The following is a 20642-nucleotide window of genomic DNA, read 5'->3' on the forward strand; positions in this document are numbered from 1 at the left end:
TGTCACACACTACTCTGATGCACAAAGCACTCAAGGGCCCCAGACAGTGAGTGCGTGATACAGGAAGTCAGTTACGGGCCGGGTTAGCCAGTGGAAGGCGCTGGGGAGAAGAGACAACTGGTGCAGAGTCGGTTGCGCATAACAGCAAGGGGGCTGTGTGGCTGGAGGAGAGTGAGGCCGGGTGGAAGAGGGATGAAGATGGAAAGGCAAGGGACAAGGGTTGAGCCTGTAGGGCCTGAGGACTTATGGAGACTGGCTTTTCCCAAGTGAAGTGGGAGCCACAGGAGGATTCAGAGCAGAGGAGGGCCAGGATGTGATTTCCATCTTCATGCAGTTGTTCTGGATGCTAACGGAAAACGGACAGATGACAGGAGGGCAGAATCCATGAGGCCAGTTAGAAGTTAGGCAGGTAAGAGATGAAGATGCCTTGGACCAAAGTGGTTACACAAAATACAAACACCCAGCAAGTGTGAGTGATGTGAAGTGAGTGGGTCCCGGCTCTGGTGTAGTGGGGATTTTTCTGTTGTGTTAAAATACACACAACATAAAATGTACCGTCTTAACCATCTTTAAGTGTACAGTTCCGTGATATTAAACATATTCATGTTGCTCTACAACCATCACCACCATCCATCATCCCAATAACTCTTTTCATCTTAGGAAACTGAAACTCTTAACTATGAAACACTGACTCCCTGTCCTCCATCCCCTAGCCCCTGGCAACCACGGGCACAGTTTCTGCCTTCATGATTTCCATTACTCTGAGGACCTCATGTACGTGCAAATCAGTACTTGTCTTTCTGTGCCTGGTTTATTTCACTGAGCATAATGTCCTCAGGGCTCATCCAGGTTGTAGCCTGTGTCAGGATCTCCTCCCTTTTTAATGCTGAGTAATACTCCGTTGTACGGCTAGCCCACACTTTGTTGATCTGTTTCTCTATCGATGGACACTTGGGTTGCTTCCACGTTTTAGCGTGTTGGGAGTGACACTGCTGTGAACTTGGGTGTAAAAATACCTCTTCGAGACCCTGCTTTCAACAATTTGGGAGACATACCCGGAAGTGGAATTGCTGGATCATAAGGTAGTTCTGTTTTTCATTTTTGACAGACCCTCCGTACTGTTTTCCACAGTGGCCGTACCATTTTACATTCCTACCCACAAATGCACAAGAGTTCCCATTTTTTCTGCATCCCGGCCAACCTTTGTTATTTTTTTTTTCTGTTTTTCTGTTCATTTTTCTAGCTGTTGCGATCCTGATGGGTGTGAGGTGGCGTCTCACTGGAGTTTTGATTTGCATTTCCCTGATGACTCGTTGACGTTGAGCATCTTTTCATGGGCTTGTTGGCCGTTTGTATCTCTTTGGAGAAACGTCCTTTTGCGTCCTTTGCCTGCTTTTGAATCGGGTGGTTTGGTCTGGGATTGTTGAGTTTCAGGAGTTCTCTGTAGATCCTGGATATCAGTCCCTTCTCGGATCTGTGACTTGCAGGTAGTTTCCCATTCTGGAGGTCGCCTTTTTACCCCGTGGACAGGCTCTTTTGAAGCACAAAATGTTTGAATTTTCATGACACCCAGTTTGTCTCTTACCTGTGCCTTCAGCGTCAGATCTCAGAAATCGCTGCCTGGCTGTTTTGAAGGCGCTGTTGATAGGATTGGCTGCCGGGTTGGGAGGGTTGGGAGACACAGAGGGGAGCGAAAGCTTTTGTTGCCCCCACCCCTCTGCCCGAGGCTTGCAGTCTGAGCAGACTGAGCTGCCCCCCAGCTGGAGTTGGGTGAATGAAGGTGAGAAACCGGGAGATGAGCTTTGGATGCATTCAGTTTGAGGTCCCAGCTCAGTGCCAAGTGGAGGTGATGAGGACAGAGTTAATGGCCGTGTCTGGTGTCAAGGAGCGAGATGTGGGCTGGAGATGACAACCCCAGAGACCTTGGCCCACAGGGAGCAGAGGGAAGCCTGGCGGCTGGGAGGAGAGAGGGTGGCAGGCAAGTAGCTGTGTGAGACTCCTGCTCCCCAGGCCAGGATGGCCGGGTTTGGCGCAACATAAGGAAAAAGCCTGAAAACTTTTTCGCACCCAGGGGGAGAGACAGAGAGGAAGCCAAGTTGGCATCATCTCCTTGGCCTCGGATCAGAAGCCATCCCAACCTGGCAGCTCATTTACTGAGTGTGGGTTGGGGGGTGGCGGTGCCAGGCACTGGGGTGTGGGTGGCACCATTGGGGGCCGAAGCTTAATTCACCTTTATGTTCCTGGTGTCTGGCACCAAGCCTGGCCCTGGGGAAGTGCCTGGTGGCGAGTGTTAATCGAGTGAATGAATGGAGTCCTGTGTGTTCCTCTGTCACAGACAGGAAAGGTGTGTGGGTGAGGGGATGCTCGGCCGGGTTTGGTGAAGTGTGATGCTTTAGGACTATTATTTTTTTGAAGTCGATCATACATACAGAAAGGTGCCCACTGGAAGGGGACGGCTCGGTGAGTTTTCCAAAGATCCACTTGCCCTTGTGACAGTACTCAGATCAAAAAGAGCATGTACCCAGCACCCCCTCTCCCACCTCAAGACACCTGTGCCCCCTCCAGGCGCGCCCCCCCTCCAAGGGTCATCACCATCCCAGAGTCTCCTACTCAAGCTGAATTTCGCCTGTCTTTGTACTTTATAGGCGTTTAAACTATAAAGTGCTTTAGATACATAAAAACATATATTCTCTCTCTCTCTCTCTCTTTTTTTTTTTTTATACGTTCTCTTTTGTACTGGCTTTGGGGGCCAGTTTCCCAGCAGAATATCCGGTGAGATTCGTCCATGCGATGTGACGTTCTGGCTTGTTCTCTCCCCTGGCTGGTCAGGAGAGACGTGTTTATTTGTATCGACGTATTTATCCATCCTCTTGTTAATGGGTGTTTGAGTCATTTCCAGGTTGGGGCAGGAGGTGATTGCAGATAGTGCTGCCGGGAACGTGTTGATAGTTGATGTTGATAGACAGAAGCATGAACCGTCAGGTGCCTGTCTGATGATATCTGCTGAAGAGTGGAATGGCTGCATTGCACAGAAGGTGCACATTCAGCTTTCGTCTCTTTATGCCAAAGAGATTGTGCCAGGCTACTTTCCCACCCGTGGGACGTTTAACTTGAAACGTGGAACTTGGTATAATCCTATTTTTTTTTTGGTAGCCTGTTACGATGTATAGTGGCCCCACGTTGTCCTTTTACTTTGCACATATTTCCCTGCTGCATAGTGAGATTGAGCGCCCTTTTGTACGCTTATTGACTGTTCAGATAACCTCTTGGATGAAGCATCTCTTCAGGTTTGCCCATTTTCCTAATGGGTTGCCTGTCCTGTTCTTACTGATTTCACAGAGCCCTTTATATATGCTGGATGCAGACGTCTTGTTTGCCGTGTGTATTGCAAATATCTTTTTCCACGTGTAAGTTCTTTTGATCAGTGAGAGGAGGAACCAGAGTTTTGAGCCCCCAAATTATTGCTTTGAAGAGAGTTCAAGCCCTCACGTGTCTGGACCCCAGTTGCCCTCTCTCAGCCCTGCCGAGTATGTAGCCTAGTGCTTGGTGTGTAAACGGAGCTGTGACTATGATTAGCATCTTTGTGGACATGAAAGAGCCCTGAACTAAGCCAGGCAAAGCTGGCCCCGTGAGGCTTTTTCAACCTAAGTTATCCCTGTTTCTCAGGTCAGTTCTATAGATACCTATTAAGCACCTACTATATACCAATCTCGGGCAAGGCATTGAAAATACGGCAGTGAACCAGACTCAGTTTCTTCTCCTGGGGGAGGTTGCACTGGGAGTAAGTGCAGGGAGCTGTGGGAACCCAGGGGAAGCACTAACTAGGCTAGGGCATCATGGAAGGCTTCCTGGAGGAGGTGAGCTTCATGGTAGAGTAAACTCAGGTAAGTCTCTTCTGTGTAGGTGCGCACTTAGGTGCCTTCTGTATGCCAGGCACTGGTTCCCAGCCAGGGGTCATTGTGCCCCCAGAGACCCTTGGCAATAGCTGGAGATAGTTTTGATTGCCACCACTTGGGGAGGGCATGCTACTGGCATCTAGGAAGTAGAGGCCAGGGATGCTGCTATACATTTGACAGGGCACGGGCCAGCCCCCTCAAGAATCCTCTGGCCCAAATCAAGCACGCTGAGGTTGGGAACCTCAAGGTAGACGATTACAAAACCATGTGACATTGAACTGAGGGGAACGAGCGGAGGGACCAGGAGTATTATCCTGGGCAGCGGATGCCAGAGAGGGCTGCACAGAGGCCGAAACCTGGAGATGAATCTTGGAGGAAGGAGTGGGAATTAGCAGGAAGCAGGGGATGCCGAGCAGGGGCCGGGATGAATCATGGGGGCGGGAACTCGGGGCACGCTGGGAGGTTTCACTCGCATCTAGGACAGGCTGGGAATGAGACGGGAGAGGGCTGTGGGGACCAGACAAGGAAGGACTTCACCTGTGTGTCTGCTCTGGGAGCCACAGCCTACATGTGACTGCTGAGCCCTTGAAACATGGCGAGTGTGACTGAAGATCTGAATTTTTTTTTTTATATTGACATCATTTCAATTTAGATTTCAAAACAGATCCCCCATTCCGTTCTTGGAAAACTTCGAAATGTGTGTAAAACTATCCTGGGACGCGAATGTACCCTTTCAGCTGTAGATTTTATGAACTCTAACTCCAGGTCAGGTATTTCCTCTGTAAGTTTATCACCCTCAGGGAGACGGGCTAGCGAAAGAAACACTCAGATTTCAAAGAATTAGTACTAAGAAAAAAGAGGATAAAATGTCTCCTTAATCATTTTTATATTGATTAATAATAATATGTTGGATATATTGGGTGAAATAAAATCCATTATTAAGTTTACTTTACCTTTTTCTTATTACCTTTTTAATGTGGCTGCTGGAAAATTGAATTCCACGTACGACTCACCTTGAACTTCTGCTGGATATTGCTGTTATAAACTGTCAGGGAGGAGCCGGACTGTCATGCTGGGGTGGAGGGCTCACGAAAGGGATTAGACGGGGGGTGATGTGGTCAGGTTTCTAAAGTAGCTATGCCCTTTGGCCACAGTGGTGAGAGAAGGTTCTAGAGGACGGGACAAGACCAGCCATAGGGAGACAGCACAGCCTGGAAGGCCTGGGCCGTGGCTGCAGAGAGGAGCCCTGGTGTCCCAGACAGGTAGTGCCCGCTGCCAGTCCACAGGCAGGTGGCCAGGCTGGGCCCAGCGGGAGGAGGAGCGTCTGGGGAGAGGCGGGCACATCCTGGGACTGACCGATCCTTCAAAGAGGCCTCGCAGCTCAGAGCCAGCAGGAGAGCCCTCAGCCGGGACAGGTCTTCCTGCTCCTCGTAACCGCCATTCCCGAAACCCACCAGCTCCAGCTGGGCCCTCCCCGCCACCCTGGCTGCTGCCTGGACCCCTCTCAGGTTTGACATCCCACCTCTTGCGGCCTGGCCCTGCTCTCCGCTGTTTACCAGCTGTGTGACCTTGAGCATGTGGCGCTCTCTCCTTGGGGGCCACCAGCTTTGCCTGGCCTCACCCTTGTTGTACCCAGAGAACAGAAGAGACCAGGGTTGCTCAGGGGTGACAGGTCTTCCCAGAGTGGGTCTTTTGGGGATGATAGTGGACCCGCAGGGGAGGGAATGTCTGGTACTTTCTCCAGTCTCCAGGGTGCTTTCCCATCTCCAGTCTCTGCGCAATGTCCCCCTTTCACTGCTTTGGAAGCTGAGGCTCAGAGAGGTAAAGTAGCTTGCCCAGGATCACACAGCTTGACAGAGAGTGATCAGATGAGGAATCTGATCCCGTGGGTCCAAGGTCGCTGCTACTCTGATGGCCAGAGCTCGGTGTACGATGAAGGAAGGGGCGCTGCACCTCTCTGACCTCAGTTTCCTCATCTGTCAAGGGGGGAGGATGGCAGTGCCAGCCACAGCCGATTGCCGGGAGGAGGTGGTGAGCTGAATGCAGCCATGCCAGCCCAAGGCAGGGCTCCAGCTGGCAGCTGCTGTTTGTTGACTGATCTGCACACAAGTCGTCCCAGCAGCCCCCTGCAGTGAGTGGCATGAGCCCATTTTTCAGGAGAGGAGACTGAGGCTACAATGTGTAGCTAGTGAGAGCAAAGCTGGGGTCCCAACCTGCTCCTTGGCTCCAGAGCCCTTTCCCTCCGCTATGTGGCCCCCATCCTCGCCCTTATCCCAGAGCCCTGGTGTTACATCCTGTGTGTGACAAGGGCAGGTTTGCCCCATGCCCCCAGCTGGTCCTTTGTCCTGGATGACTGGACATGAATGGGCACAGGCCAGCCTCCCTGGTGGTGTTTCCAGAAGCTCCCCCACCCTCTGCAGAGCCTGTTCTCTCTCTTGGGACTTCGTCCTTTGCTTGCTGAGCTGTAGCCCTTCTGCCTCCCAGCTTTGAGCTGCTCTCTGGGAGCCAGAGCGCGTGGGCAGGAAGCTGGCGTGGCACATGCCCAGAACGTGGCCAGATCCCAGAAGCCAGAGCTGGGAGAGGCCTTAGAAACCATCAACCCCAGGTTCTGGTTGTCTTGACGCCTTGTTCAGCCTCAGTTTCCACATCTGGAAAATGGGAGGAATAGTCAGCTTGGCAAAAACAGTAACGTCTGATGATACAAAGTAGGTGCAGATGGGAGAATTGTAGACCGCTGGGAGGGGGGTCTTTTGGGGGGCACTGGCAGTTTCTGCTGAAATGTAGAGGATGTGTGGCCCCCAAACCAGCTGACTGCTTTTAGGTACCTACTTAGGGTAGAGCCATGCTTCTCGAGTTTTAATGTGCCTGGGGACACCTGGGGTCTGGTTAAAATGCAGACTCTGATTCTGTACGTCCGGGAGAGGACTAACAAGCTTCCAGGGGACCCTGCTGATGCTTTAGCAAGGTCCTGGGGTGCCTCTCACTCATGGGCACAAGGAGGTTTATTCCTCTGTGATGGGGTGCATTGCATCAAAGATGAAAACAGCCTAAGTGTCCATCAGGAAGGCGTTGGCTGAGCGAGAGGTCAGCCATTCCCCTCTGGGGATGCTCTGGAGTGACTGAAAACAGGGAGGGAGATCTGCTGGGGTCCCGCACTTCAGTGCATCTTGTCTCCCAAGAGGAAGGCAGCACCCTCTGAGTGCCCAGGGCTTTGCCTGTGTTATTAACTGATATGGCCCCGTGCTAGAACAGGGTCTGGTGCACAGTAGGTGCCCGTGCAACGTTTACTGCATGACGGAATCAAGATGCTGATATGGAAAGATCTCCCCAACCTGGTGTGGAGTGAAGCAAGCCAGCTTCAGGAGATGCGTGATCCAGGGCCTCTCAGCCCTGGCATTACTGACATTGGGGCTGGATGATTCTTTGGGGTGGAGGCTGGCCTGGGCATTGCAGCATCCTCAGCCTCTACCCATAAGATGACCCTGAGTTGTGACAGCCAAAATTGTCCCCCAGACATTGCCATTTGTCCCCAGAGGGGCAAAATCCACCCCGGTTGAGATCCACTGGTATGGTAGGACAGCATGTGGATGGGAGGGACGGATGAATGGAAAGATAAAAGGATGGGTGTTTGGGAGAGAGGCCTTATGTTATTTCCATTCAGATATGAATTTGGCTGTAACCTCATAGAAAGCAGGTGTGGGTGGTTTTGCCAGCAAACTGGTCGACAGCGGTTACCTCTTAGAAAAGGGGAACGAGGACAGGGTTGGAGATTTTGCTCCAAGGAGACTGAAGCCTTCTCTGTTATTATTAAATATGGAGGTGGTACCTGTGACTTGAGTAATTAAGGACATTTGAAAAGTAAGAATGGCACAAGGACCCACTTCTAGGGTGTGGGGGTTTAATGTGCACCTGACACGCCCAGTGCAGTGCCTGGCGCACAGTGGGAGCGCAGTCAGAGGAAACCATTGTTGGTTTACTGCATTGCAGCCATCTGGCTGCATCTTAGCAGATGAAGCAGTTGAGATCTTTGCATATGGGCAAACTTGAGCTCAGAGATGGGAAGGGACTTTCCCGAGGTCACCCAGCAAAGTAGGAGCGAGGCTTGCTGGAAACCAGTGTTTCTGGCTCTGGCATAGGGGCCATGTCTCCTCTGTCACCTTGTGGCCCTGGCCAGGTGTCTGGGCCTCCTGGTCATCACCAGGCTCTGTGGGCTGCTTCAAGTGCCCCAGCTTGTTGATCACTTGATGTTCACCAGTCCAGCTGATACCCAGGAAGTGGGCAAGCCTGGAAGTGGCAGGGGTGTAGCCTGTGGGAGTTGCATTGTGGTTTTGCCCAGCAGCACTGGGAGGACTGCCAAGGATGTGGAGCCTGTGATGGTGGAAAGATCTGGAAGATATGGAAAGATCTCCCCAACCTGGTGTGGAGTGAAGCAAGAAACAGTCTCTGTAGGTGGGCACTGGCTGCTAGCCCCATATAGCTTCAGAGTCATACTGCTCCTCTCCTGCTCAAACACTTGCCATGGCTCCCTAGTACCCAAATCTAAATGTCTCCCTGTACCTGTTGAGTAATAATAGGGCCTAGAGTACCTACTGTTTAGTAGGCATGATACAAAGTGCTTTACATGCGTTACCTTACTTAACCCTTACAAGAGCCATATGGCACTGTGCAAGTCTGATTCTCATTGTATAGAGGAGGAAACTGACACCCACAGGAGCTAACCGTGTTGCCCAAGGTCACGTGGCTCATGGCCCTGCCAGGATCTGCAGTTTGATTCCAGATCCAGACTCTTCACCAAGAGGCCAGCCTGCCTCATCTTAACAGGAGAATGAACCAGCACGATGCCGACAGAGAGGAGTCTGGGTTGGGGTGTCCAGAAAGCCAGGCCCAGGCCTGGCTGCTCCATGACCTTGCTGTGTGACCTTGGCCAGACTCTGGGCTTTCTCCAAGGCAGACTCTGTATTCCAAAGCTCAAGGCTCAGTGTTATGCAACGAACCTAGAAAACACCCCCGTTCCATTTTTCTATTCTTTTACATCACATTATTGGTAAATATCCACCGTAGAATAGTTAGAAAATTCTAGAGAAATAAATGAAGCCCAGTTAGCATTTTAGGGTGGACCTTTCTGGAGTATTTTCCCAACGTCAATACCAGAGTGGGATTGGGTAACCTTTTTATCCTCCAACGTCACATCCCAGATGTCCTGCAGGGTAATGAGTCCTTTCTTACAAACGTATCCAGATCTGTTATGGTTGTACTGTGGAGTATGTGGTTAGGATATCTAATGAGAGATGATGATAATTTAAGAGCTGGTATTTACTAAAATCCTCCTGCTTTGCGGTCCTGCCCTAAGCACCTACCGCAGTGGTCATCACAGCAGCCCTCTGAGGCAGGCAGGTCAGGCCCATTTTACAGATGAGGAAACCAAGGCTGTTGAAGTTAAAGCAGGCCCAGGTCTCATGGCCCATCCTTGGCTGAGCTGGTAGACTCGCTGGGGACCCGTAGGTAGCAGTAGTAGCTGCAGCCCTCTGCTCTTCCTCCCAGTTAAGCCTCCATCTCACTTACATCCTCCCTGCAGCCTGGTTAGTAAGACTTGCTGGACCCATTTTACAGATGAAGAAACCAAGGCCTAGGGAGAGGAGAGGGCACCGCTGTGGAGTCTGGGGCAGAGGCAGGTGCAACTGCATGCCTGGGGCTCTGTTCACCTTCTGCTTCCCCTTGGGGCCATGTGCACCGTGTGTCTGAGGCCAAGGTCACCCCCACTCCCTCAAGTCCCCAGTGTCCTCCATGCACTTCTGACTTGAGTTAATCTCCAGGGTCACGTGCTGGTGTGTGCTGCCGGCGTGGGTGGATGTCGCATTTCTTTCATAATAGTTCTATTGTCTCCGACTTTTATTTTCTAAGGAAAATCAAAACACCCAAACCACGTCCCCAGAATATGCCATCAGACTTTTCCTGGCACAGACACTTTCCACGCTCATGTTTGATGGTGGAGGGAGGAAATGGGCAGGAACCAGAAGGAACGGGTGCCCAAGGTCCCCCTGAGGCAGGAGTGCAGCTCCCGGCTCACCGAGCCATAGTCCTCAGATGGTCCCCAGGATCCCGGGATTTTGGATGGGAAAAAAAATGACATCTCTATTTACCCTAATGAACATCTATGTAGGTGTCAATGTAGGTGACAAATGGCAGTCATCACAGGAGTATTTTTTGTTTATTCTATAAAATTTTGTGTTTATTCTATAAAAAAATTCAAGAATTGTAGGAGCAGTGGCAGCTGGGTCTTGGTCACCAACAGAAACCATATATATCAGGGGAGGGCATAGCTCAGTGGTAGAGCATATACTTAACATGCACGAGGTCCTGGGTTCGATCCCCAGTATGTCCATTAAAAAAATCAATCAATAAACCTAATCCCCCCCCCCAAAAAAACCAACAAAAAATAAAGTGTTAAAAGAAAAACAAACTCAACTTTCTGAAAAAAAAAAAGAAACCATGTATATAACTTCATATCATATTTCTCTTGCTCGAGTTAACTCTGCCTGTCACTCCATGCAAATTACAGTCTTTACAAGGCCCACCCCTCGGTCTGGTTATTCATTGCTTTAATCAAGGAGCATATAGGCAACTCTCACAGCATCTTTTTTTTTTTTTTTTTAATTTTTTTTCAATTGAAGTTAGTTGATTTACAATGTTGTGTTAGTTTCTGGCGTACGGCATAGTGATTCAGTTACAGGTACATCTTAATCATTGTATTCTTAGCCAGACTTGACTATATAATTGGTCTCCTTTTACTCCTCTGTATTTGATTCCATTGAAAAACACCCTTCTGGGCAAGGGTCCCTTGGTTTCCCCAGACGGCTGGTGGGATCTGTGACACCGGAAAGGTCAAAGACCCGATCGGTTGGGCCCTGGTGAGTTCTGCCGCTGCCCGGCATGGCTGTGTGAGCTGGGGACCCGCTTCCCTGTCTGCCTGTCTTATCCGTGGCCTGATCGGAGAAGTGCTTTCTTGCTCTGCATTCTTGTGGGAGGTCAGCAATGGTGCTGGACGCTGCCTGTGGTGGTGCCAGTCTATCTGTCTGCTGAGCGTGGCCCTGGGCGTCCTCTGTGCGGGCAGGTGCTCCCATAGCCACATGCACGTCCCTGTCCTGGCGTCCATCTCCCTCTGCATGGCTCGTCTGTTGCTCTGACATTCCTCCCGACAGGCCTGTGTCTCTCCTAAGAAACAATTAGTGTGAAATTGCAGCTATCACTAAACTCATGCCCGGTGCTGGCCTCACGACAGCCGGCCAGGCGGGCACAGTCTGCATCCTTATTCTGGGATGAGGTGAGTAAGGCCCAGAGAGGAGAAGCTGCTGACTCAGGGTCACACAGCTGGCGAGTGGGTGAGCCTAGATTGCACCTGGGCCTGTCAGACTCTTGGTCCCCACGCTCTGACTGTATGACTTCCCCTGCCTGGCCAGTCAGTAGTCCCTGAGTGCTGAATTCAGTGCCCCAAACAGTGTTTCATACAGCAAGGGGAGGAGCAGCTCCCCAGGCTCCATCTCAGAACTTCCAAATCAGAATATCTGGGGGCAGGACCCAGGAGTCTGTGTCTTAACCATTTCAAGTGATTCTGATGTACATGAAAGTTTCAAATCACTTTAAAGGGAAGAAATAACAGTAATCCAGTAAAAAAGCTCTGAGTGCGCACTGTCAGTCACTTCATTTATTTAATTAAACCTCCCTCCTGCTGTTAGCATCCCCATTTCACAGGTGAGAAAACTGAGGCAAAGAGCAGTTAGGTAACATGGCTCTCTGCCTCCCCCGCTCCAACCAGGGCTGCACTGCTAGTAATCACCAAAACCAGGACTCAAGCCACTGTGTAGAGCTCCCACTTCAGTGTTCATCCCCCGACCCCACCCTGAGTCCTGGCAGCTTCTAGTAGAGGAATTGAGATAGGGTTGTGTGTGCAGCGGGTACAGGAAACCCTGGGCCCTGCAAGGTCACCCTGGCCCTTTCCTGTTTATACTCTTTATCAGGCCAGGCCCTGCGTGTTCCCGAACAGGAAGCCCCAGAGCAGGGGCCGCTCCAGGCACTGGGGGCAAGGCTGGGGGACTGGAGCCAGGAGGCTGAGCCGATCGTGGTCGTGGCCCTGAGCAACCACGTGACCTCAGACACGCATGGTCCCCATTTATGTGCTGGGCAGCGTAGGCGTTTGGGGTAGTGGTTAAGAACTTGGCTTCTGGCATCAGACAGATCTGGGTTGCAGGTCAGTTTCCGCTCATTCCTCTCTGTGTGACCTCGAACTGAGCACTTGACCTCTCTGAGCCTCAGCTTCCCCCTCTGTCAAATGGGCTAATAATAACGCCCCCCCCCCCACCAGGTTGTTGTTAGAGGCAAAACATACGTCAAAGCTCCAGGCACACACAGGTCTTTTTCCCTAAGTGTTACTTGTCAGCAGACCAGACGTGGGCTGATTCCCCGTGTGTGCCTGCGCTTTTATTTTAAAGAAAATCAATTATTTGTTTTCCTGAGTTGTCCACTTTTCTCTCACTCACCCAAGGCTGGCCACCTGAGTCCTCCCACTGGCCCTTCCGAGATGGGGCCTAGAACCCAAGTACATACTGGCTCCCACAGCAGCTCCTGCATTTGTGTTTTGTGGGTTTGTCCAAGTTCCAGGGGGAGCGCCCACGGATCAGGGGCCTGACACGCTGGCCAGCGGACATCGAGCTCGGCGCCTGATTTTTACGATCTTGACTGGAACCCAGCCACGTGTGTTCCTTGATGTGTCCTCTCCGGCTGTTTTTTGGGCCACACAGGCAGAAATTGTTGGTTCTCTGGTCTTTCACGGAAGTTGGCTGACCCCACCTCACCAGGCCATTGGCTTCTTAGTTTTTGTGTTCTTTCAGTCTTCATCCATGTGCCTGGTGACAGTGATCAGAATATTTAATGCTCACATTTTTGCAATCCGTTCTAGGCATGATGGATGTTATGTTCCTCACAGCTCTGTTTGTTCCAATCTTGTTCCCATTTCTTAGATGAGAACACTGAGGCTCAGAGAGCTGGATTGACCTAAGACACCCAGCCTCTGAGTACGGGGGTGGTGACATGACCCCCTCCCTCATCACTCCCCAGTCCCAGCATGTGCTGAACTGGGCCTCAGAGGGGGAGGCAGGATGGCATGTGGGGGCCCTGCTTTGATCATTTTAGGTAAAAATGCATAGGTAGCCAGGAAGGGGCGATCCTGGATCTGGGAGCCTGGGCTGTGGAGAGAGAGAGAGGGAGATTCTAGCTTGCCTCCTTACCAGCTGTGTGGCCTTGGGCAGGTGAACCCGCCTCTCTGAGCCCCAATAAAGAGACGGTTAATAAGGGGGTGTCAGATGGCGTGATGGAGAGGGGTAGTACCGACAAAATCCAACGATACATTTTGAACCCTTAGCTCAGTATCTGGCATACAGTACGTGCTCAGTAACTGGGGGCTAGTACTTCTAAGGCAGCATGCCAGTCTGCTTTCTTTTTTCCTCTTAAACCGCTCCACATGCTTTTTTTGCTCAAGCCTCATCTAAAGCCTTGGAATTATTTTGTTTCCTCTCCCGCTTGCCCCACTGGATTCTGGCAGACTTTTCTTGGCTGGCTGCCCTCTAGAGTGGCTCGGAGATCTCTGATCCCCAGGGGCCCCACCCAAGAGAACTCCAGTCCACCCCTACCCCCACCCCCGACTCTGAGCAGGAGGTTTGGAGCTTGGGGTGGTGAGGTCAGCGGGCCCCCCAGCAGGGTAGGTGGTTGCCAGGGTGATGGAATGTTTGGGAGCTGGTTCCCACAGAGAGGGCTTGCAAGGCTGATGGCTGAGCTCTGGCACGTGCGTAGGGTCCCCCTCCCCAGTTGCTCTGTAAGTGCGGTGATCTGCCTCCTGAGCTGGCATGGCATGCTCTGGCCCTCCTTCCCCTGTCCTGGGACCGTTGATCTGCTGGGCTTGGAGAAATCCTGCTGAGTTAGAAAGTTCATGTGAGTCTGACCCCCTAGGGCCTGTCTCCTCTCCCATCCCGGGCATGGCCTTCTAAGTCTTTATCACATGCTGATTCCTTGCTCCCCACGAGAATGTCATCTCCGTGAGGGCAGAGCCCTTGTGTGCTGCCCCGGATGTGTTCCAGCAACTTGATCACTGCCTGGCACGTAGTGGATGCTCGAGAAACATCTGTGGACTGAATGAATCTGGGCCTAGGGGCCGCTCCCCCTCCGTCCCTTCCAGCAGTCGTTCAGGGCAGCCCATGGGTCAGGGGAAAGAGAGAGTGATGCCCCCCCACCCCCACCCCACCATCCTCTCCTGCCGGGTCCATCTTCTGAACCACGTGACATGAGACCAAGGATGTTATCGTGAGGACAGAGCCCGGTTTGGAAACTGGCTTTGGGGGGCTTCTGTGAATCACAACTTTCGGGTCTTCCATCTCCTCATCTATCCAATGGAGACGAATATCCCTGCCTTAGAAAGTTCAGCTGAGGATGAAATGAGAAAATGAAAGCCAAAGTTGTGAAGAGCAGTCGCGGTGTGCCAGGCGGTGTTCTAACGTTTCCTAAGTTCTTGTCACTTCCCAGTACTCCTGTGAGGCCGGTTCCTCACTTACACTGGCCGCATTTCAAGTACCCAGGTGCCACATGTATTGCTGTCACCCCCATTTTACAGATGAGGCAACTGAGGCTCAGAGAGGTTAAGTGACTTGCCAAGGTCACACAGCCAGTAACTGGTAGAGCTGGAATTTGAGCCCGAGCAGTCTGACGCCCTACTATGCCTGGCATATAATTCAAAAACTAATGGTCATTTTATTGTCTTATTATATAGATAAAGACAAAAGTTTGTTTTTAGGAGAAAAATATTATCACCTCCCACCTGAATGCCATCCCTGGTGGCATTTTGAGTATATTCCCTTCTCATCTTTTTTCTTACCTGTGGTTTGTGTTCGCTGCTTGGGTTGGTCGACTTTTCGGCATCGTGGTGGATCCACGTGGGCCTCTGTCATCCCTCAATTAGAGAACCAAGGTGCCGCCTCCCCACCCTGCCCTGCCACTGGGCTGTAGTGAGGGTGAAACGAGGTAGGGCGTGGAAAGTCCCAGGTCTGGTGTTAAATATACAGTGGTGCTTACTAAATGCTGAGGTTCCTCCTACAGGAAAAGGAGGGCTTGTTGACGCTCCCCACGCCCCCGGGCCTCCCCCTTGTCTCCTGAGTCGTCATGGGCCAACAGAACTTTGTGCAAATGATGGGAATATTCTAGAAGAGGGGCCCGCAGACTTTGTAAATGTCCAGATAGTAAATATTTCAGGTTTTGTGGGACACGTAGAGTTTTGATTGTTGCTGCATCTCCCCAGCCCCTCCTCCTCCTCTTTCCCTTAAAAAAAAGTGTGAAAACCAGGCTTAGCTCGCAGGCCATACAAAACAGGCTGAGGGCTGTATGTGGCCCACGGTCCACAGTGTGCTGCCCCCCTCCAGGGACAGCACTGTCCAGGGCGGTGGCCACCCTGGGCTCCTCTGTGACCCCTGGCTGGGCTCTACAGCGTGACCAGCGCAAGCAAGGAGCTGAATTGTAGATTGTATTTAATTTTACTGAAGTCTAAATGCCTACCTGTGGCTGGTGTGCCCTGTTGGACACTCAGCTGTTAGTGACTGAAGGCCGACAGCCCTGTCCCACCACCCTGAAAAGGGGCCGTGGGAGCTGCCCGGCTGGCAGGCTTCTTGAACTCTCTGGCATTTCAAGGGCTGCCTGAGGGCGGCTGGGCCTGAGCCATCTTGTCTCCGGAAGATCTTTAAGTGCTCTGGTCCCTAATTGCCTTTTTTTCTTTTTTGTTCCAAGAGCCAGGCCTGTCTTCATTGGCCACCCATGCCCCCATGTATTCTGTAGCTGGGAGGAGGGATGGGGGTGGGAACCCTTCTCCTCCTGGGTTTAGATGTACTATAATCAGGTTGGTATTTCAAGGGTAGAAAAAAAACCTGTATAGAGGCAAGGAGTGAGCAAATAGGAAGGGAGAGAGGACCAAAGAAACGGAGTAACAGCCTACACCCAGTTTATTTCTATCACACCACAAATAAAAACAATCACTGAGGTTTTTGAGTACTTGCTGTTACCTTAAACCTCCCAATAGCCCATTTTACAGAATAGGAAAACTGAGGCTCAAAAGAGCAACTGTCTAGGTAGTTGGGGAGTCATCCAACTCCAGGGCTGCATCCTTAACCATCCCCACCCACCTCTTGGAATAGGACTAAGAGGAGGGGCGTTGAGCCTGAGACTCTGTGAGTGAGTCTTTGAAGTGATTTCTGCTCCTGAGCCTCAAATTGCCCATCTGTAAAATGGGAGAAGGTGAGGGTTGGACTAAAAATCCACACTTCCCTACCCCGAAATGGTGAGGACACAGCAGTGAGATGTACACAAGGACTCCCTTGGTTCCACATCAGCCAGACTTCACGCCAGACCCCAGTGAGCTCATGGCCCCATTCCTCTAACACAGCAGTTAAGACCTGAGCACCAAAGTCCCACAGATCTGGATGGCGATCCTGGTTCCCAGAGTCGGTTGCTCTTCCTCTTGGTGTCCTTTTCTCACCTGTAAAATTGGGATCATTGTGCTTTCCTCGTAGGGGGGTTAAATGGCCCAAGCAGTCACATGGTAGGCGTTTGGTCAGTGTTAGGTGGCGGCGGCAAGGTGTTGTTCAGTTCCGGGGGGGGGCGCCATCTTGATCATAGGCTAGGTACGCGGTGCCCTTTGGAGTTGGGCAGTGCACAGCCTGTTCAACCGTAACCAGCCTTCCTAGATGGTGACTAGTGATTGAGTGGTGGTGGTTGTTGCTTCTTATATTTACTTTTCCTGAAGTCCAGGGTCAAGAGGAAGGGAGAGCCTGGTTGGCAGAGACCCACTGCTCCCCAAGGCAACAGTGCCTTTGCTCAGATCCTCAGCTCACACCTGTCTGCCTGAGAAGTGGGCCAGTTCATTCCCTGGCAGAATCCGTGAATTTAGACCCCAGCTGTGACATCATGGGCTGAGGTGGCCTGTCTCTGTGCTGCTGTTCATCCCCCAGAGTGCTTTCCCCCCAAAGCACTGTCGGGTGCCCTTGGGAAGCCAGGCATTCCCCCTCTGCCCTTCTGAGGGGGCCCAGCCCCTCTGCATGGCACCCACCCTAATGTAGCATCTCATCTGCCTTTGCAGGGCTCAGCTGGTGGACAGTCCTGGCCAGCAGCTGCGAGGGCTAGAGCCCAGGGATGAGTGTGCCCAGGGGAGGTAAGTGCTTCTCGAAGGTCCCCCAGAGTCCCGGCTCCTCCAGAGACACCTGCACGCCCCCAGCCTCCATGACTGACCACCAAGCAAACTCCTCTGGGCATCCCTCTCCCCTGTTCCAAATCTGTGCTAGACAAAGCTGCACCCCTGGAGCGTGGAGAGGGCGGGCCTCTGCTCTTCCTCACCTCCTGGGAAAATGACTCTCCTGGTGGGTAGGAGAAGGCTGAGTCCCAGAGCTGGCAGGGACTTACCTGGTGTCATCTGAGCCGAATCAAGGCACAGCCAGAGTCCAGACCCTGTCTGCCGCATCTCCCAGTGCCACTGACTCAGCGCTTCATCCCAGAGTTCCCTGAACCCCGTCATCGCTCACCAAGGAAAGGTTGTTATCATCCCCCTTTTATGGAGGAGAAAACAGAAACTCAGCAAGGTGAAGTCCCTTGTCCCGTGCTCCAGCTGGCCGAGGCTGGATTTGTACCTGGGGCTGTAAGTCTCCAAATCTGAGGCTCTCAGCCACCTCCTCACTGCCAGGATGCCAGACATCTCCCTCGGCACGGTCCAGCCGGGTGGTGGGGTGGAGGGCAGGCCCAGGTCCCTGGGCCGGGTGGAGTCTCTGGTTCTGGGTGACCAGGAAGCTGCCTTCTGCTTCGTAGGTTCCCAGCTGCTTTCCCTCTGCCAAGTCGCCCTGCTTTTGCTTCTCAAGCCGCTCTCCAGGCCTCTGCTGTCTCCTGCTCACAGCTGACCTGCCCACTTTGAGTCGTTTTCTCCCGGTGGCAGAGATGGGCCCCTCGCCGGGTCATGTCCAAGGACAGTGACCAGCTTGGCCTCAGCCTGCTCTGACCCAGGCCTGCCGCTCTGGCTGTGCAATCCTGGGCAAGTTGCCGCTTCTCTCTGAGCTGCTTGCCGGGCGCAGGGCATCCCTACCCGAGGTGGTGGAGAGGACCCCACTAAATGGTGCCTAGAATAAGCTTGAGCAGAGTACATGCTCAGTGAACGTAAAAACGCAACTCAGGTGCTTGGTTTTGAAGTCCTGTAGCCAAATGAAGGATCAGTCTCAAGCAAAACTTGTGAGTTGATAACATTTTTATTTATTTACTTTTTTGGTGGGGGTAGGTAATTAGGTTTACTTTTTTTTTTTTAATCGAGGTGCTGGGGACTGAACCCAGGACCTGGTGCATGCTAAGCATGCGCTCTACCACTGAGCTATACCTCCCTGTCTTGGTAACATTTTGAAAAATCCTTTCTACCCCTTCTTCCAGGCCTTTCCCCTTAGTATTTAGTACCCAGATCACTTCCAACCCCAAACATAAGCTCAGGAGTACATACACACATGCACACGCACACACACACACACACACATACACACACACACGCACGCACGCACGCAGGCAGTGGCAGGCACACTTTATCTATCCTTTCTGGAAACAACTTTCCCAGATTATCCCCATTCCTCCGTGTCTCTTCATCCCCCATCACCATCTGTTCCCAAATGCTCCAGTCTCTCACTCCCCACCAAGTGTCAGGAAGAAAGGGAGATGGTGCTAATTCAAGCTAAAGTGTGATTGACAGTCCCCCAGGGGCATTGACACCGAAGTCATAATCCTTGGCAGAATTCTAGTCTCAGGTCCGTGGGGAGGAGTTCGGTGAGCTCTTAGAGAAGCTGAGGGCTCCTTGGAAGGATATCTGAGTGACTGTATGTCCCGCCCAGCCTGCCTTCCCCCTGATAGTAGCCCTGGAATTAGATTTCCCCATCCCAGACCTGAATCCGGAGCACCCATGAACCGGCAACAGTTTCAGCAACATGATAGGTGCAAATTTCTGGGGAGTAGGGCCCCAGCTATCTGATGCTCAGAGGAGCCAGTGACCCCTGGATGAGACTCCCCTTTGCTTTGTCAGTTGCTCCTAGAGCCTTCACCGCAGCCTTTGAGGTCAGTGGACCCACCCCTCTCTGCAGCTGAGGAAACTGTGGCTTCGATGGAGGAAGTGAGTCTCCCAAAGCCACATGGCCAGGAAATGCCAGGGCCTCTCAACAGCTTCACCCCCAGGCCTGAGCCTGTGCGCCTCTTCAGCTTTGATGTTTATTTTCCACTTGCTCCGGCCCCAGAGGCCCCAGGCAGCCCAGGCCTTTGTGGGTGGATTGGTCCAGCTGCACAGCAGGTCCTTTGGAGGTTTCGGCTGAACCTCACATCTGAAGAGGAAAGCCGTCTCTCCACTCCCTTCGCTCCGGACCCTGCACCCTTCACCCGATCACTTGCAGCTCCCCATTCGTGCTGGGTTCTTTCCTGCCTGTGACTTTGCGCTGGCTGTTCCCTTTGCTGGGAACAGCCTTCTCTCTTTCTTCCACCCGGCTATTCAGAGCTCCACCTGTCCACTGCTCAGGACTCAGCAGGAAGGCTGCCTCCTCCAGGAAGCCTTCTCTCACCTACACAGCTAGAACCCAGCAGCCGCTTCCCAGGTGTGGGTCCACTATGTGGGTAGACTTGGTGGGGTTGAGGCTGTGTCTCTTAGCTCCATAGCCCAACTCTCCCCACACAGTAGAACCTCACGAACTGTTTGAATAAATCAATAACCAATGATCATGGCTAATATTCCTTCACATGGTTCCTACGTACTGGGTACATTCTTAAGTTCTTTCATCATGGCCCTTTGAGGTTAACACTCTTAGACCCATTTTACAGATGAGGTTCAGAGAAGGAAAGTCTGTGCCCAAACTCACACAACCACAGGAAGTCGCAGAGCTGGGATTTAGACCCAGGCCTGTCGGCCTCCTTGAATGCCCAGAGACCTCAAGCCCTTATTTTGAGTCTAGAAGGAGGTAGGAGAGGAAACAGAGGTTGTGAAACAGCCGGGGTGGGGCAGAGAAGGGCTGGGGAGGCCCAAGCGGGCTGTGTGTCCATCCAGCGTCTGAGCCTGCACCTTCTGCTTTGGGCTTAGGTTTCGTAGTGGAGGGGCCTTGAGGGTAAACTAGGGAAGAGGGCAGATCTGACATTTGAGTGACTGGAGAAGTGGTGGCTGGGCTGGGTGGACCCCTGCTGCTGGAAACCAGCCCCTACCTAAGGAATTTGCATGGAAGTCCGATCTTTGTTAGTGGCACTGGGAGGGGTGAGGAGCGTAGGCTCAGGGTCATAATTCCTGTCCTGAGTCCTCCACTCCCTCTGTTCCCACATCACCCCCACAGTCACGGCATCCCTGAGTCTCCCCAGGATGCCGGTCAGCAGGAACCTCCTCCCTGACCTCCCCACCTCCATTCTCACCCCTGCAGGCCTGTCTCCTCAGGGGCTGCCTTTAGAGTAAGTCCAGCCCTTCTCCGTCCCCTGAGGATATGCCTGGCAGCTGCACCCCACTTTCCCCCTCCCTCCCCTTGGTCCCCAGCAGGCTCCTCTCAGGTTCTTGAACACCCCTAAACCTCTCCTATCTCGAGGTTTTGCACTGTTTCCTCTGCCTGGATCACCTTTCCCATACATCTTCAGCCAGTGCCCTCTCGGCTTGGATGTCATCTCCTCTGAGAAGTCCTC

The 20642-nt window shown here is 52.3% G+C and overlaps 1 protein-coding gene across 4 annotated transcripts in view; it reads left to right on the plus strand.

The window, feature by feature from the left end:
• Positions 1-20642, plus strand: part of TPST2 (tyrosylprotein sulfotransferase 2) — a 47794-nt gene that overhangs the window by 13377 nt on the left and 13775 nt on the right. For all 4 annotated transcript variants that reach the window (XM_032471546.1, XM_032471547.1, XM_032471549.1 and 1 more), the window contains one exon: positions 17062-17133. The gene's annotated coding sequence lies outside the window, so the exon portion shown is untranslated. The remainder of the gene's footprint in view (positions 1-17061; positions 17134-20642) is intronic.

Source organism: Camelus ferus, chromosome 32 (genome assembly GCF_009834535.1).
Source record: "Camelus ferus isolate YT-003-E chromosome 32, BCGSAC_Cfer_1.0, whole genome shotgun sequence".
Lineage (NCBI taxonomy): Eukaryota > Metazoa > Chordata > Mammalia > Artiodactyla > Camelidae > Camelus > Camelus ferus.